This window comes from Palaemon carinicauda, chromosome 11 (genome assembly GCF_036898095.1).
Source record: "Palaemon carinicauda isolate YSFRI2023 chromosome 11, ASM3689809v2, whole genome shotgun sequence".
NCBI lineage: Eukaryota > Metazoa > Arthropoda > Malacostraca > Decapoda > Palaemonidae > Palaemon > Palaemon carinicauda.
This window is the reverse complement of record NC_090735.1, coordinates 117,153,449-117,173,448: the sequence shown is the minus strand read 5'-3', so window position 1 is coordinate 117,173,448 and position 20,000 is coordinate 117,153,449. Positions and strand designations below refer to the sequence as shown.

Genomic DNA, 20,000 nt, shown 5'->3' with positions numbered 1-20,000 from the left:
GGTTCTCGTAAAAGCTGATGGGGTTTTGGGGAATCTCGGAGGGAATCGTATTTGGCTATAAAGTGATGTCATTATTAGGAGTTGTCATGAAAAGGCTTGAATGAAATTAATACTAGCATGATGTGTTGCAGAGGCAGTTACATTTCATCTTCTCTCACAGCAGGATATGACATATTAACTTGAATATTAGGAGGATAACAGTTATTACTGGTGATTATTGACTGATCATATGCGTACAATAATTATGAATATAAAAAGTAAAGATTATGTGCATTATTTTATTGTATTCTTAATACACAATAAAAAGGGTAATCAAAATCTCTTGCCACTTGGGAAGACAGTAGAACGTGATTACTTGCAATATCTCTGACTTAAGTAATGGGAACATTGTCAGATCAAGAATTTGAACCAGACACACGCTATCACATATTTCAGCAACTCATGGAGCATTTATTTGTTATTTTTTTTAGTAATAAACGATGTAGCTGTTGGCCTCCACTAAGGTTTGGGACGGTTGAGCAAGCGGTGTGATCATAAGACTCGAGGAAACTTGACCTCATTAAAGTTTAAGGATTAGACAATGTTGTACCACTTGTGTACGAGACCCGTCAAAAACAACTGCAAAATGTTTAGATATATGAGCACAAACACCCACACTCACCGCTCTCTCGCCAGGGTATGGCTACTTCTCTCCCCCTAACCAAGGGACGTTAAGAACTGGGCGTTACTTGAAATATATATATATATATATATATATATATATATATATATATATATATATATATATATATATCTATATCTATATATATATATATATATATATATATATATATATGTATATACATATAAATATATATATATATATATATATATATATATATATATATATATATATATATATATTTATATATATATATATATAAATATATCACAGAAGCTTGCTCTTTATTATATAAGGGAGATGTGCCAATTTGCCAGTGCGTTGAAGCCTAGAAATATTTCATTTAATGATTCTCATTATTAGAAGAAACCTCTAATATTCCCTACATAGTATTTGAAAAACGTATCTACGAGTTACCAGAGCGTTGAATATTGTTTGCAAGAGTTTCTTTATTTTTAGATATAGTAATTTTAACATTACAATTTATTTTCTTGAAATTCTTTCCTCCTATACAGATTCCCGAACAATATTCAATGATCTTTATCATCAAGATGAAATTTTTCCGAAATGGTGACATTCTATTTCTTTGGAGTGAAAACTATGATTTAGTCGATTCTTGAAGGGCATCCTTTCAGTTATCCTTTATCATATACTATACATTTCCAAAAGTATGTATATATATGTATATATATATATATATATATATATATATATATATATATATATATATATATATATATATATATATATATATATATATATATCAGAATTGGAAGGGATATAAACTACACTGGTTTACCCTCTCCAGACGGTACCCCAATTCCCAAGGGTAACCGAGTCTAAATCAACAATAGTTTATCTAAAAACTTTCCTATGAGTTTCATTAAATAGACAGCCAATTCAAAGTAAAAGTTGCGCAGATTAAATAATTTAGTATTGTCTTTGCTGTCAAATGGGGCCTTGAATTAAGTTTTAATAGTAAAGTTTTAGGTGAACATTTTTTTTCTACAAGAAATAGATATGTGTGTTGAAGTGCAACCAAATGTTGTTCAAGTACAGTCCATATCCCTTCAAATTTTGAAGAGGGATTGGTAATTATCTGGCAGTATAATTTAAATGCCCATGCGGTACTCCTCAAAATTTGTTATTAGTATTTCTGAAGATATATACTTATGTAACCTCAATTGCTTAAAAAAATAAATAAAAGAAAAAAAAAAAAAAGCCTTCACTCAAGTCAGTCTATGCCAGCCAGTTCTCACTTTATTTGACCATTTACGAAGAGGAACGTCGGTGTCCTTAGCTTTTTAGTTTTGACTTTTTTTTTTCTATAAGCCGCATTTCTTTCTTATTACCCTGAAGATATTCTTAACCGGCTGCATAGGATATACGTTATTTGTTATGGTAGTCAATATCAAATATATGCATTGCAAAGTTTTAAATGGAAACCAGTAGGGAACTCTGTTACATGATTTAATTCACAGATGTTGTTTAGCTTTAGAGTCTTTTTTAACTAGTTTGCATTAATTTTTTATTTATTAGATTCAAGTTTAGAATTCCCCGTTATCCAGCGGCTATGAAAATTTGATGTATTAGTGCTAAACCAACTGATTCTCTTATTCATATAAAGATATTTGACAATTAACTTGAGAAAGTCATTCCTCAGATTGCACTACACTTAAGCATTCTAAGATAACCTTTGCTGGAGAATTCATTAGTGCCTTCACCATTGTTACCAATATGCTAGAAGGGATTTTATAAGCAATCTCATCAACGATGTGTTTGGAAACATTTAATGCTAATATTATAAGAATTTGGGCGAATGTTAATCTCAATACGTTGACTTGTTACAAATTATTTTGGGATTTTGCCATCATCACGTTTTTAACTCTCTCTCTCTCTCTCTCTCTCTCTCTCTCTCTCTCTCTCTCTCTCTCTCTCTCTCTCTCTCTCTCTCTCTCTCTCTCTCTCTCGATGCCAATATTATAAGAATTTGGGCGAATGTTAATCTCAATATGTTCACTTGTTACCAATTATTTTGCGACTTTCCCATCATCGCATTTTTAACCTCTTAATCCCCACCACCTCTCTCTCTCTCTCTCTCTCTCTCTCTCTCTCTCTCTCTCTCTCTCTCTCTCCTCCTTGTTCCACCGTATAACTAATCGTAGCACTACCCGATATCATCATTGCAACTGAAGGAAGACTCCAAGTTGAGGGCTGAATATATCAAGACATCATTTAATGAAACAGCGTATAGTTGTTCTCCGAGCAGCGAGGAATGGAGCCTCCTCCCGCATACATAATATCCTCTTCAAGCAACATAAAATTCTCTTGAGGAGGTGTTATATCTCGATTTTTGCTTCTTCTTTCTTCCTGCCAACGCAGTCCTTCTTTTAAATGTTATGTGGATATATCCTGGATGTCATTGCATCCTAGAACTGCTATTTCGGGTAATACAAGGTAGTAGTGTACATATATGATTGTGATTTTTAGCATATGTATGTGGTTCCTCTCCGTCTAGTTAGTTGCCTTCATTATTATTATTATTATTATCATTATTATTATTATTATTATTATTAGCTAAGCTACAACCCTAGTTGGAAAAGCAGGGTACTATAAGCCCAAAGGCTCCAACAAGGTATAATAGCCCAGTGAGGAAAGGAAATTAATAAACTATATGAGAAGTGATGAACAATTAAAATTGAATATGTTAAGAACAGTAACAATATTGACACCGATCTTCCATACATAAACTATTAAAAGACTTATGTTGGCCTGTTCAACATTGAACATTTTCTGCAAGTTTGAATTTTTGAAGTTATTATTATTATTAATACTTGCCAAGCTGCAATCCTAGTTGGAAAAGCAGGGTGCTATAAGCCCAGGGAAAATAGCCCAGGGAGGAAAGGAAACAAGGCAAAATGAAATATTTTTTTTAGACCAGTAACATTAAAATAAATATCATCTATATAAACGATAAAAACTTTAACAAAACAAGAGGAAGAGGACTTAGATAGAATAGTGTGCTTGAGTGTACGCTCAAGCAGAGAACTCTAACACAAGACAGTGGAAGACCATGGTATAGAGGTTATGGCACTACCCAAGACTAGAGAACAACTGTTTGATTTTGGAATGTCCTTCTCCTAGAAGAGCTGCTTACCATAGCTAAAGAGTCTCTTCTACCCTTACCAGGAGAAAAGTAGCTACTGAACAATTACAGTACTGTAGTTAACCCCTTGGGTGAAGAAGAATTGTTTGGCAATCTCAGTGTTGTCAGTTGTATGAGGACAGAGGAGAATCTGTAAAGAATAAGCCAGATTATTAGGTGTATGTGTAGGCAAAAGGAATGTGAACCAATGTCGTACTGCCTGGCCAGTCACAGGACCCCATAACTCTCTAGCGGTAGTATCTCAACGTTTGGCTTGTGGCTTGGCCCACTTACTACCTACTACCAATTTAAATACCCGATTAGGAAGATCATTTCACAATTTGGTCACAGCTGGAATAAAACTTCCAGATTACTAAGTAGTATTGAGCCTCATGATGGAGAAGACATGACTATTAGAATTAACTGCATACCTAGTATTACAAACAGTATGTTACTGTCTGGGAAGATCTTAATGTAAAGGATGGTCAGAATTATGAAAAATCTTATGCAACATGCATAATGAACTAATTGAACGACGGGGTCAGAGATTAGTATCTAGATCAGGAGAAAGAAATTTAATAGACCGTAAGTTCTTGTCTAATAGATTAAGATAAGAATCAGCAGCTGAAGTCTGACATGAGAACAATACATGAAACAAGGTAGAATGAAACAATTAAAGCACTTCTTCAGAATAAATGGATCACTGGAAATCTTACAAGACTGTCTCAATAAGCCAATTTTTTTGCAATTGAAGAAAACTCAGACCTAAAGTGTTTCTCACAAGTAAACTTGCTGTCCAGAATCACACCTGAAATTTAGAGTCATACAGAGTTATAAAAACATTATCAATGCGGAGATCTGGACGTTGAGGAGCAACTGTCCTTGACCTACTTAAAATCATACTTTGAGTTTTATTAAGATTCAACATCATACCCCGTAATTTTCACCATGCACTAATCTTAGCTAGATATCTATTAAGCAGTTCAGCAATTCCAGATCTATATTAAGGAGATGGAATTGATGCAAAGAGAGTAGCATAATCTGCATACGGAACGAATTTGTTTTCTAGGCCAAATCTCATGTTATGTGCATATAATATGAAAAGTAATGGGCCAAGAACACTATCTTGAGGAACACCAGATATCACATTCCAATACTCACTATGGTGCCCATTAACAATAACTCTCTGTGATCTATTGCCTAAAAATTCAATAATGATGCTGAAAAAAAGACCCACCCACTCCCAACTGTTTGAGTTTGAAAACAGGGGTCTTATGATAAACACTGTCAAAGGCAGCACTAATATTAAGGTCAATTATACGAATTTCCAAACTATAATCAAGGGATTTCTGTACAGCATTAGAGATTTTGAGGACATCACATGTTCTAAGGCCTTTACGAAAGCCAAATTGCAAACTAGGGAACAGATGATTACCTTCAGCAAACTTATTCAGACGTTAAGCTAAAAGACATTAAAAAACTTTAGATAATATGGAAATTGGGCGGTAATCAGTTGGACTTGAGTAAGATTACCAATTCTCCAACAAGTGCTAACAGCTCCTCACATAGGTAAGAAATCTGCAGTCTTTATAAAAACAAAGGAAAAATACATTTAGGTCTACACCTTGATAGGCATCAAGACCCAGCCAGAGAGCTTTAATTTTACAAGATCGAAAAGAGGAAAACAGGAATGAGGAAGATCAAGTTTCTCATTACTCTGCTTACTATCACACACATTAGCCAAAAGGGTTGCCTTTTCCTTTGGACAATGAGTGACAGAGCCATCTGGTTTTAAGTGAAGGGGGATGTTGCATCTAGACCAAAGAGCACAGATTTAAAGGTATTGCACCACTCAAGTCCCTAGGTTGTACCAAAAAAGGTTTTCTTTTATGGTTAAATTATATTCATTTTCAGTCGAAGCATAAACTCTTTCAGCAAAATCTGTAAGCTAAGTATAGTTATTCCAAGTCAAATCTGATCTGTTACCCTTCTAAAGAGGATTGCCTTCCTGCTTCTCCAAATAAGCACGTCTACAATCATCAATGAACCATGGTTTGTCTTTCTCTCGGTACCTTAGCAGACGAGAAGGGTACGCCTGTCAATTATGTTGATTAGATTCTCATTCAAAGGAACAACAGGATCAACACTATTACACAATTGTGATGACTCAAAATGCCTTTCCAGTCTACGTGAGGTTTTATATGTCTTACATGAGTATGGTACAACAGGGATAGCCTGCTCAGTCTTCACCACTAAATAAACCATGGCATGATCAGATGTCCCATCTGGAGAACCAACTTACTTGTTATAACGCCAGGGTAGGCGGTGTATAAGAGGTTGAAGCAGTTATCAGACCTCTGAATAGCCTCACTAAGGATTTTCTCACAGACTTTATCATATTCGAACAAGAAATAAATTAACTTGCTGTGCTATGAAGTTTAATTTGTACTGAATGCTTGCGATTATTTTAGTCTCTGAAAAATCGGAGACAATCATTATTCAGTAAATTTAATCGTTCAAGCTAGTACTTGTTTACTTTGTATTAGCCCATGCTCGCTTCTATATACATGTATGTGTATGTGTGTGTGTTGTGTGTGTGTCTCCGTGTGCGTGTGTGTGTGTGTGTGTGTGAGAGAGAGAGAGAGAGAGAGAGAGAGAGAGAGAGAGAGATGTAAAATGTATCTACCATTACCATAAAAGCATTGCGGAAGGAAATGTAAAGAGGCCACGTCTTTATTAGTGTAAATACATCACCACTTCAGAGTAATAACTGTCGTGCAGACTTCTAGGAAAAATAAAAAGAGGTATAGTGTTGTGGCATGCAAGACTATGAATGGGTTATGTCCCATGTCCTGGTATTTCTTGCAAGGAATTTATATTATTTACATAAGACAAGAAATAAACAAGTATTATTATCATATATATTACCTTTGCGTTAAAACGTGAATTTGTTCTGCCTTAGTAATTCAATACATATAAGATTCTTTGTGTCTGTGTTGAAATTCTGATTCATGATTAATGCTATACATCTAACTAAATGTAAATTGACAGAATGCAAGAGAAAATAAAAAAAAATAAAACATTTCTTTTGAATTTTGTTTATTAGTCTTTTGAACAAAGAGCCATCGTTAATGATGTAGAGAATAACACCGCCAGATGCTTATTTACTGAATGTTCATCTGTATTTTGGTTATGAAAGCAAACTTTACTTTAATTTTTTCGAAAAACATAATATACATTTTATTCATTTCAGTAAATGTGAGGAAAATTGTACATTAGTCGTGAATTTTTTAGACTTGATTATGAAAAAAGCTATTTTTGTGTGAGGTTTCATTCACATATCTTAATTAAAATCCAAACAAAATGGACACGAGTAGCTGAATGCCAGAATATTCTAATCAGCATCATCAGCATCATCATCATCATCATCATCATCATCATCATCTCCTACGCCTATTGACGCAAAGGGCCTCTGTTAAATTTCACCAGTCGTCTCTATCTTGAGCTTTTAAATCAATACTTCTCCATTCATCATTTCCTACTTCATGCTTCATAGTCCTCTGCCATGTAGGCTTGGGTCTTTCAACTCTTCTAGTGCCATGTGGAGCCCAGTTGAACATTTGGTGAAGTAATTTCTCTTGGGGAGTGCGAAGAGCATGCCCAAACCATCTCCATCTACCCTCCATCATGATCTCATTCACAAATGGCACTCGAGTAGTCTCTCTTATAGTTTCATTCCTAATCCTGTCTTGCCATCTAATCCTATATCCTTCTGAGGGTTTTGTTCTCAAATCTATAAATCTGTTGGAGTTTGTTTCATTGTCAGACCACGACTCATGTCAACACAATAATACCCATCTCGCTAAACTTATATACAGCCTGATTTTTATAAGTAATTTCAGGCGATTTGATTTCAAGATTATACTTAACCTAGCAATTGTGTGATTTGCTTTTTCCAAACTTTCACCAAATTCCAATTCTGAAGACCCTGCATTGGAGATCATAGTTCTTAAATACTTGAATGATTCCACCTCATTAACCCTTTCTGCTTCCAATGATATTTCATCTTCCATTGAATATTCTGCTCTTATCATCTATATCTGTCTTCTATTGATCTTGACCCCAATATCCAGGGATATTTCATGCATTCTTGTAAGCAAGTACTGCATTAACAGCATACTCTGGATCCGCTTATTTTCTATTACCAATCCAGTCCAATCCTTCTCCGCCATCTCCAATTATTATACACATTACAAAATCCATGAGGAGGATAAACAACATAGGTGACAATACATTCCCTTGAAGTACCCCACTGTTCACTGGAAATTCGTTTGATAGGACTCCACTAACATTAACTTTGCACTAGCTATGCTTATGAACAGACTTAATCAAATTCCGTAATAACGCAGGGCTCGATATAAAATTGGCCGGTGTAAAATCTTTTTCATAGTTCACAAATGCCATCAAAATCGGATTTCAATATTCCATGCATTGCTGTAAAAGATGTCTCAAAAGGAAAATTTGCTCAGTACAACTTTTACCTTTTCTAAACCCTGCTTGTTCATCTCTCAGAATTCCATTAATCCTTCTCTCTAGTCTCTTTAGAATAAGCATACTATATATTTTCATGTAAACTGACGTAAGTGTGATGCCTCTGTAATAATTGCAGTAAGTCAGGTCTCCATTTTTTTGCCATTTTTCACCAGCACTTCTAACTCCCATTCATCAGGGTTTTTGCCTCTTCATGCCACAAAATAATCTTGCAAATATTCTGGGGGTCACTTCATTTTCAGCCAGTATCATTTCAACAGTTAAGCCATCGTAACCAGGGTCTTTCCATGATAGTAGTTATCCTCTTTTCTGTATATTACGATTTTAGAAATCCAAGGAAACTATATTCATATATATATATATATATATATATATATATATATATGTATATATATATATATATATATATATATATATATATATATATATATATGACACACACATATATAATACGTATGTATATAAACATATGTGTATACACACTTTATATATATATATATATATATATATATATATATATATATATATATATAATACATACACACATTTCGTGTTTAAGATTACAGTAATCAGCTTTATCATCATCATCATCATCCGGATGCCATATCCTCAAGGACGTCGGTAATCATGTCTCGCCATTCCTCTCTCATTTCTTATTTCCGGCTTTCTGCAGCAACTGAGCTGCAGACATTCTTCCTCCAGTCATTCTCAGCAATCCATCCATATATTTTTGTCTAGGTCATCCTTTCGGCCTCCTTCCATCTTTACTACTGAGAGAGAAATTTTTTATTTTTGTCTTCTCACTGTGCGACCCACAAGCCTCATTTGCCTACTTCTCATCGAAGCTAAAAGCTCTCACCGACTCCCAGCCTTTCCAGTACCTCCAAATTAGTTTTCCTCTCAGTCCATGATATTTTCAGCATTCTCCTCCAAAATGACATTTCTGCAACCTGTAACCTCTCTTCGTCTGCTTTCCTTAAGGTTCAAGTTTTACAGCAATACTACGCTACAGACCAAACAAAACATTTCACAAACTCCTTCTTAGGTACATAGATATTTTTGATTTGGTTATTATTTTCCTGATTTTTCAAAATGCATATTTTGCCATGAATATTTTCTTCTCGGTCTCTTTTTCTCATTTTCCATCACATGTGACATTACATCCTAAATGAATTAAACTTGTACCAACCGAGTGTCACACGATCGTACATAATTCATTTTGTGTATATATATTATGCTTGTATCTTCGCTCTTCCCTCGCACTAAAAAAGAACCAGAATAAACATCTCTGTTTTGCTCCTCTGTAACAGTGTCTGTTTTTGAACATGAAAATTCTTGTTGCTTTGAGCTTTTGTATATAAAGGAGAGTGTTCTATAATAAACTCACTCAGTTGCCTTCATACTGTCTTTGAGTCACAACCTTCTTTCGGCCCGTCACAAACTATTGGTCTTTTTTACTGTTTCAAATTGTTGATTAGATTATATATGTGTATATCAACTGAAAACGAAAACCTTTCATCGGTAAACAGCAAATTTCAATCCATATCGTGGCTATACCTATCTCAACGAAAAGACAGTATCTTGAAATATTTGTGAATCTCAAAGATTTAAAATCACCGAATAGCGAATTGCCGAGTCAACTGGTTCGGACCACCTCCTTGTTTTAACGATCGTCTTGAGGCGCAAGGCATCAAATAATAGTTTATGTCTAAAGGTATCGCGGAGGGCAATTGGGTCTGAAGTTAGCCGATGATATTACGAATCTGATTTTAAGCAGGAATCAAATTCCACGAGTTATGAAACTCAAATTCCGCGTAAGCATTGATGCCACGTTCAACTGAACTTTTTTTTTTTATCTTTTGTTATAAAAATACAATTACATCTTAGCAATTTACATTATATACGTAATTATTCTTTACAAAATACTGATATGAACTACATTGTTTTACATAGTTATAAATCAGCTCAATACAAATTAAATCAATTAATAAATATATATGCAATAAATTTTATTGTACAAACGTTCCTAACTTATAATTATATTAAATCTGAACTAGTTGTTTGTTTATTACGAATCCCTGTCGACCGAAATAAAGGGAACGCTCAGACCTTTAATGAAATCGATATTCACACATTTTGTTTAATAAGACCTGACCGTGACGGTTCATTTTTAGATGGAAATTATAGGAATGTTGTTGACATCACTAGATGGAGTGTGAGATATTCACTTTAAAATACTATTGATAAGTTGTTAGGAAATTTGTTCGTAATGAAATATTATGGTCTTTGGACACACATACGGAACTGCTTCTTCAAATAGCTATATAGTACAAGACATATTACATTTAAATGAATTATCGATGTGTCCTTGTTTTATATATATATATATATATATATATATATATATATATATATATATATATATATATATATATATATATATAGAGAGAGAGAGAGAGAGAGAGAGAGAGAGAGAGAGAGAGAGAGAGAGAGAGAGAGAGAGAGAGAGAGAGACATGGACCACAAAAGAAAGAACATATCTCATGATTTTGAATGTTATTTGTACTAAGTTCGACCATTTCCACGATGGCTATTTAGTTTAGAAAACCCCTTAGATTTTTTTGTAGTCAAGTAGCCACTACATATTTCCGTTTTTTAGTGCTAAGGCTCAGCCGATTACCACGTACAGTACTTTCGAAGTGATCTACAAAGGGAGACTTGTTGCTTCTCTGTTTGCTTTAGCCTTCCAGCCTTCTTGTTGTTGAGAGGGAGTACCTTTTATTCAAGTAATGGCCGAGTAAAGCAATTTTAGGTTGTTGGAAAAAGTAATGATTTTTAACTCTATTTTGAAATTCATGTGCTGATAAACAGTATGGAAGATTAGCTCTGTTGTATATGTTTGATTGTATTATGGATATTGTTGCTGTAATTTTTCGTTTCATTGATTAATTCACCTAAAAGATATAATCTCTTTATTCCCTTTTGTTACGGCTATCTCAAGTTTTGGGGTTCGCCTTCACAAGATTTGCCATCATTACAATTATTTTTCCGTTTTTTATTGTCCTCTATGTACTTTTATTATCATCATCATCATAGTCTCCATCATTACCATCATCATAATTTTTATAATATTATCAATATCAATATTGTTATTATTGCTATTGGTGCTATCCGTTAGCAGAAACACAATGCAACGTTGAATATCAGGGCAATCCTCACATAGGGACCGCAGTGGGAACTGGCGTTCTCCTTTAATGCCAAGTTAAAGCTCGAACCCTTGATGATATCTCTTAACTCTTGCCATCAACAACCAATTCGCAGAAGTGTAATCCAACACTGATCTTGGAACGAAGTTTGATCCTCCCGAATTAATGCTGATTAAAGGAGTATCGTTTTCTGGGGATTATCGAAGTATGAAGTATGCAAGCGGCTACTTCTCCGTCATAATGCAAGAGGCTACTTATTTTTCATATTTAGTCTTACGGACTGGTTGAAACAAACGTACATCAACGAACACATATACACAAACGCGTTCACTATGCCACTGGTCGTTAGATCACGGAAGTTAAGCAACATTGGATCTGGTCAGAATTTTGATGGGAGACCATCCAGCTAGAGACGGAAGCGTCCATTACTTAACGGTCGTAAATATCCATGGAGCAGGGATTGACTTGAATATATGAACATAGATCTAGTTCAGAGAAAAAAATACTGCATTTACGTATATATATATATATATATATATATATATATATATATATATATATATATATATATATATATATATATATATACAGTATACACACACACACACACACACACATATATATATATATATATATATATATATATATATATATATATATATATATATATATATATAGACTCGAATACAGTATTTTATTCTCTGAACTAGATCTAGTTCAGAGAATAAAATACTGTATTCAATTATGTATATATATATATATATATATATATATATATATATATATATATATATATATATATATATATACATATAAATGTGTGTGTATGTAATGTACATGCACACACACATATATATATATATATATATATATGATATATATATATATATATATGTATATATATATGTATATATATATGAGTGTGTGTGCATGTACAGTATATATACACACATATATCTATCTATATATATATATATATATATATATATATATATATATATGCTGTATATTTATACATATATATATATATATGTATATATATATATATATATATATATATATATATATACATATATATATATATATATATATATATATATATATATATATATATATATATACATATATACATGCGTACTGTAAATATATGAATATATACCTATATATATACATACATATATATATATATATATATATATATATATATATGTGTGTGTGTGTGTGTGTGTGTGTGTGTATGTACTGTACATGTACACACACATGTATATATATATATATATATATATATATATATTTTATATATATATATATATATATATATATATATTTATATATATATATATATATATATATATGTATATATATACATATATATATATATATATATATATATATATATATATATATATATATATATATATATCCCTTATCGTGGTGGGTGGGCTTGCGTACTCCTATGATCAGCAAACCTGTACTAAGTGCCACACATACTAGGTTGGTTTGCTGTCAGCGATCAGACGAAAATCTGCCGCCATCACCAATCCGCACTGGCCAGCGTGGTGATGATAAGTGGCCAAACAACAGATATGAATTGACATGTGTGAGGCCTATGTCCTTCAGTGGACTAGTAATGGCTGCATTTGTCGTTTATATATATATATATATATATATATATATATATATATATATATATGTGTGTGTGTGTGTGTGTGTGTGTATGTCCATCTATCTATACATATGTATATATATATATGTACACATATATTTATATATATATATATAAACATATATATAAATATATATATATATATATATATATATATATAAACATATATATAAATATATATATATATATATATATATATATATGTATATATATATATATATATATATATATATATAGAGAGAGAGAGAGAGAGAGAGAGAGAGAGAGAGAGAGAGAGAGAGAGAGAGAGAGAGAGAGAGAGAGAACCTATGGGTAAGGATATACGTTATAAATAATAATTTTTGTTTCCATCATTGAGCAAAAGGAATCTCATTTTGTTTGTATTCTTATGTATAAATACGTAATTTTTTTTACCATTCTCTTGTGTGTAGATTCATTGTGATGGTGTACTTTCGAAATTATAGGGGAGGGTTTTAAAAAAAAAAAATGTGTGGGCAAAGTACATATTTAGATAATATTTTGCGAGTAAAACTGGATTTGTATATCTAATTTGCGATATACATACATATATATACATATATATATATATATACATATATATATATATATATATATATATATATATATATATATATATTTATATAAATACATATATATGTATATATATATAGATAGATAGATCAATATATATATATATATATATATATATATATATATATATATACATATATATATATATATTGATCTATCTATCTATCTATCTATATATATATATATATATATATATATATATATATATATATAGATGGAGCTGGGGGGAGAGTGACTGCTCCCCGCACTCTAGTTTTGGGGTGTTTAAATGTGCGTGGATGTAGTACGACAGAGAGTAAAAGATGTGAGATTGGAAGTATGTTTAGAAGTAGAAGGATGGATGTATTGGCCTTGTGTGAGACAAAGATGAAAGGAAAGGGTGAAGTCATGTTTGGTGAAATGTCTGGTAGAGTGTCTGGGATTGAAAGGGGAAGAGCGAGAGAGGGTGTGGCGTTATTGCTGAGTGAATGGATGACAGGTAAAGTAGTGGAATGGAAGGAGATATCATCTAGGTTAATGTGGGTAAGGGTTATGTTGGGTAGGGAATGTTGGGCGTTTGTCAGTGCGTATGGGCCAGGTAGTGAGAAAAGTGAAGAAGAGCGGAATGAGTTCTGGAATGATTTAACTAGGTGTGTAGAAGGACTGGGTAGAAGGAATTATGTAGTTGTTATGGGTGACTTAAATGCTAGAGTGGGCGCTGGAGAGGTAGAAGGTGTCATTGGTAAGTATGGAGTACCAGGTGAAAATGAGAGTGGTGAGAGACTGGTAGACATGTGTGTTGAACAAGAGATGGTAATAAGTGCTAGCTTCTTTAAAAAGAAAGATAAAAATAAGTATACATGGGTAAGAGTGGCAAATAGAAGAGTAGTAGAAAGGGCATTAATGGATTATGTGTTGGTAACTAAGAGAATGTTTGGAAGATTGAAAGACGTGCACGTGTTTAGGGGTATGGCTAACGGTATGTCTGATCATTTTTTGGTGGAAGGAAAATTAGTTGTAGCAAAAGAGTGGGGGAATACAGTAAGTGGATGTAAAAGGGAGGTAGTGAGGATTGAAGAGCTAATAAAACCGGGGGTAAAAAGTAAATATCAGGAAAGGTTGAAAATGGCATATGATGAGGTGAGAATAAGAGAAACTGGTAATTTAGAGGAGGAGTGGAAGTTAGTAAAAGAAAATTTTGTTGGGATTGCAAGTGATGTATGTGGCAAGAAGGTTGTTGGAGGCAGCATGAGGAAGGGCAGTGAATGGTGGAATGAAGGAGTGAAGGTGAAAGTGGAAGAGAAAAAGAGGGCTTTTGAAGAATGGCTGCAGAGTAATAGTATAGAGAAGTATGAAAAATATAGAGAGAAAAAGGTGGAAGTAAAGCGCAAGGTACGTGAGGCAAAGAGGGCAGCTGACCTGAGGTGGGGTCAGGGATTGGGTCAGTCATATGAAGAGAATAAGAAGAAGTTTTGGAAAGAAGTGAAGAGAGTAAGGAAGGCTGGCGCAAGAATTGAAGAGACAGTGAAAGATGGAAATGGAAGGTTGTTAAAAGGAGAGGAGGCAAGGAAAAGGTGGGCGGAATATTTTGAAAGTTTGCTGAATGTTGAGGATAATAGGGAGGCAGATATAATTGCTGTTCCAGGTGTTGAGGTGCCAGTGATGGGAGATGAGAATGAGAGAGAGATAACAATAGATGAAGTGAGGAGAGCACTAGATGAAACGAGAGTAGGAAAAGCATCTGGTATGGACGGTGTGAAAGCTGAGATGTTGAAGGAAGGGGGTGTGACTGTACTTGAATGGTTGGTGAGATTGCTTAATATGTGTTTTGTGTTGTCAATGGTACCAGTAGATTGGGTTTGTGCATGTATTGTACCACTATATAAGGGTAAGGGAGATGTGCATGAGTGTTGTAATTCAAGAGGTATTAGTTTGTTGAGTGTAGTTGGAAAAGTGTATGGTAGAGTATTGATTAATAGGATTAAGGATAAAACAGAGAATGCAATCTTGGAAGTACAGGGTGGTTTTAGAAGAGGTAGGGGTTGTATGAATCAGATTTTTACAGTTAGGCAGATATGCGAGAAATATTTAGCAAAAGGTAAGGAGGTGTATGTTGCGTTTATGGATCTGGAGAAAGCATATGATAGAGTTGATAGGGAAGCAATGTGGAATGTGATGAGGTTATATGGAGTTGGTGGAAGGTTGTTGCAAGCAGTGAAAAGTTTCTACAAAGGTAGTAAAGCATGTGTTAGAATAGGAAATGAAGTGAGTGATTGGTTTCCGGTGAGAGTGGGGCTGAGACAGGGATGTGTGATGTCGCCGTGGTTGTTTAACTTGTATGTTGATGGAGTGGTGAGAGAAGTGAATGCTCGAGTGCTTGGACGAGGATTAAAACTGGTAGGCGAGAATGACCATGAATGGGAGGTAAATCAGTTGTTGTTTGCGGATGATACTGTACTGGTAGCAGACACAGAAGAGAAGCTTGACCGACTAGTGACAGAATTTGGAAGGGTGTGTGAGAGAAGGAAGTTGAGAGTTGATGTGGGTAAGAGTAAGGTTATGAGATGTACGAGAAGGGAAGGTGGTGCAAGGTTGAATGTCATGTTGAATGGAGAGTTACTTGAGGAGGTGGATCAGTTTAAGTACTTGGGGTCTATTGTTGCAGCAAATGGTGGAGTGGAAGCAGATGTACGTCAGAGAGTGAATGAAGGTTGCAAAGTGTTGGGGGCATTTAAGGGAGTAGTAAAAAATAGAGGGTTGGGCATGAATGTAAAGAGAGTTCTATATGAGAAAGTGATTGTACCAACTGTGATGTATGGATCGGAGTCGTGGGGAATGAAAGTGATGGAGAGACAGAAATTGAATGTGTTTGAGATGAAGTGTCTAAGGAGTATGGCTGGTGTATCTCGAGTAGATAGGGTTAGGAACGAAGTGGTGAGGGAGAGAACGGGTGTAAGAAATGAGTTAGCGGCTAGAGTGGATATGAATGTGTTGAGGTGGTTTGGCCATGTTGAGAGAATGGAAAATGGTTGTCTGCTAAAGAAGGTGATGAATGCAAGAGTTGATGGGAGAAGTACAAGAGGAAGGCCAAGGTTTGGGTGGATGGATGGTGTGAAGAAAGCTCTGGGTGATAGGAGGATAGATGTGAGAGAGGCAAGAGAGCGTGCTGGAAATAGGAATGAATGGCGAGCGATTGTGACGCAGTTCCAGTAGGCCCTGCTGCTTCCTCCGGTGCCTTAGATGACCGCGGAGGTAGCAGCAGTAGGGGATTCAGCATTATGAAGCTTCATCTGTGGTGGAAATGTGGGAGGTTGGGCTGTGGCACCCTAGCAGTACCAGCTGAACTCGGTTGAGTCCCTGATTAGGCTGAAGGAACATAGAGAGTAGAGGTCCCCTTTTTGTTTTGTTTAATTGTTGGTGTCGGCTACCCCCCAAAATTGGGGGAAGTTCCTTGGTATATGGATGGGATATATATATATATATATATATATATATATATATATATATATATATATATATATATATATATATATATATTGATCTATCTCTCTCTCTCTCTCTCTCTCTCTCTCTCTCTCTCTCTCTCTCTCTCTCTCTCTCTCTCTCTCTCTCTCTCTCTCTCTCTATATATATATATATATATATATATTGATCTATCTATCTATATACATACATATATATGTATTTATATAAATATATATATATATATATATATATATATATATATATATATATATATATATATATATATATGTATGTATATCGCAAATTAGATATACAAATCCTGTTTTACTCGCAAAATATTATCGAAATATGTACATTGCTCACACATTTTTTTTTTAAACCCTCCCCTATAATTTCGAAAGTACATCATCATAATGAATCTACACACAAGAGAATGGTAGATATATATATAAATATATATATATATATATATATATATATATATATATAGATATATATATAGATAGATAGATAGATCATATATATATATATATATATATATATATATATATATATATATATATATATATATATATATATATATATACACAGAGAGAGAGAGAGAGAGAGAGAGAGAGAGAGAGAGAGAGAGAGAGAGAGAGAGAGAGAGAGAGAGAGAGAGAGAATTTAAATGCATATTTTTATTTCTGAATAGAGAGTCTTAAGAAAACTGACTACTTTTGTAGTAATACGAGAAAACCCTTCTAGAAACTTTATATGAGTCTGACTTTTGGATGTATTATAATATTCACTAAAATTCTCGTAATCTATTAAAAGACAAAATGCAATGTAATCTCGAGAGAAGAAAAAAAAATCCCCATTTCTTTTTAATCTCGAGGAACAAGGACTTTAATTTGCAGAGTCATTGTACAAAAGTACTGGAAAAATGTGAGCTACACATACGTATTAGAAAGAAAAATGTTTACGCGATTTTCCTAACGTTTTTTTTAATCAAAAACTCGCGTAAGGTTTTCCGTATTCATTCCTACGCGCGTTTTTTAATTCCACCGAGAGAGTTTTGAAAAGGAAATGTGCAAGCATTGAGATTAGAGTCTAAGGTGTCTTCCTCATTTCGAAATATTTTTCATATTATTAATTTTCTTTCAATGTGAACACTCATACGTGCGCTTACACACATTATATTTATACATTCATATAAAAACGTATAACCATATATATATATATATATATATATATATATATATATATATATATATATATATATATATATATATATATATATATATTTGTGTGTGTGTATACACGAAATTAATATCTTAAGATTTGAATAAGAATCAAACAGCATACGGTTATTGGTAATATTTTTTTTTTAAATAGTCGTACAGAAACATAATGACATCATACACTCACAGAAATATCAAAATGTCTTGCTTTTAGGGCCATGTAGTTTTTCATGCATGAAGCCTTTGTATATGAATCGATACTCTGTATATATTTTTTTTCAGTAATGCTAAATCACTTGATTAATTGTTTTCCATTTATACTTACATAATATAAAATAAAATCATGAGTAATTTTGGAAGAAATGTTTTGCAACGTTTTTAGAAAAAAAAAATATTAGATTTTTTTTTTTTTTTTTTTGCAACTTTATTCAAGAGAGAACTGGAGTCCTTTTCCAAGTACATTTCAGTTTCCATTATCATATATTGACAACGGCAGAGAGTTTTCCGATAATAGAAAGAACTTTCTTTAGGGTGGATTGATTATTGAGCTTTCGTCCTTAAAAACAGTCAAACGCACGCTGCTTTTTATTTCTGTAGTAGCAGTGGTTTTCACTCCAGTATTGATATAACTCAGTGAAGGAAAATGAGTGAGCAAAAATCATTGATAGGTAATAAGCAACTTAATATTTAATATAGGATAGAGTTATATTGTTATTGATAGATATTTACTTGTCACTATTTTCTGAGAATCACGGCTATTGCTCCAAGAGCAACCATTGAGTTCTTTTATCACTCAATTTCAGACAATTTCTTATATTGTTTTCATATGAAAGTGTCGCTTACTGTGGGCCTTTTCACCCCACTATGTTCGGTACTGGAAGTTCTTACGCTATGCCTTCTGCCTTAATGATTTCATCCGTAGTTTTTCACCGGCTTCCTGTGTATATGTTCAACCAGTGATGTATTCAAGGTCTCTAGATCTTTGCTGTATTTACCCATGACAGGATCCCAAGGCTTCCAGCTTTTTTTGGGCCCATCGACATTCAACAATGGGTCCCCACCCCCGACCTTAGTATATTTTACACTCTCCTTTCACACAATTTATTACAATGGTATTACAGCTGAGGTAAATAATCTATAAATTTCACGTTTAACTCTAAAAAAAAAAGAAAGTTGTATAAGCCCCTGCCCTTGCTGGGCCTTGTACCAACCGTGTGTCACACGATCGTACATAGTTCATTTTGTGTATATATTATGCTAGTACCTTCGCTCTTCCCTCGCACTAAAATGAACCAGATTAAACACGTCTGCCTTTTTGCTCTGTAACATTGTCTGTTTTTCAAACATAAAATTTCTTGTTGCTTTGAGCTTTTGTATATAAAGGAGAGTGTTCTATAATAAATTTACTCAGTTGCTTGCATCCTGCCTTTGAGTCACAACCTTCTCTCGGCCCGTCACAGCCTCTAGGTTTAAGCCTTGTCAGCCTTATGGACAATACAGTCCTGTGTCCAAC

At 33.7% G+C, this 20,000-nt stretch overlaps 1 protein-coding gene across 3 annotated transcripts in view; it reads left to right on the top strand.

Annotated features, from left to right (window-relative positions):
• Window positions 1-20,000, top strand: part of LOC137649761 (voltage-dependent calcium channel subunit alpha-2/delta-1-like) — a 197,077-nt gene that overhangs the window by 3,047 nt on the left and 174,030 nt on the right. The window lies entirely within an intron of this gene.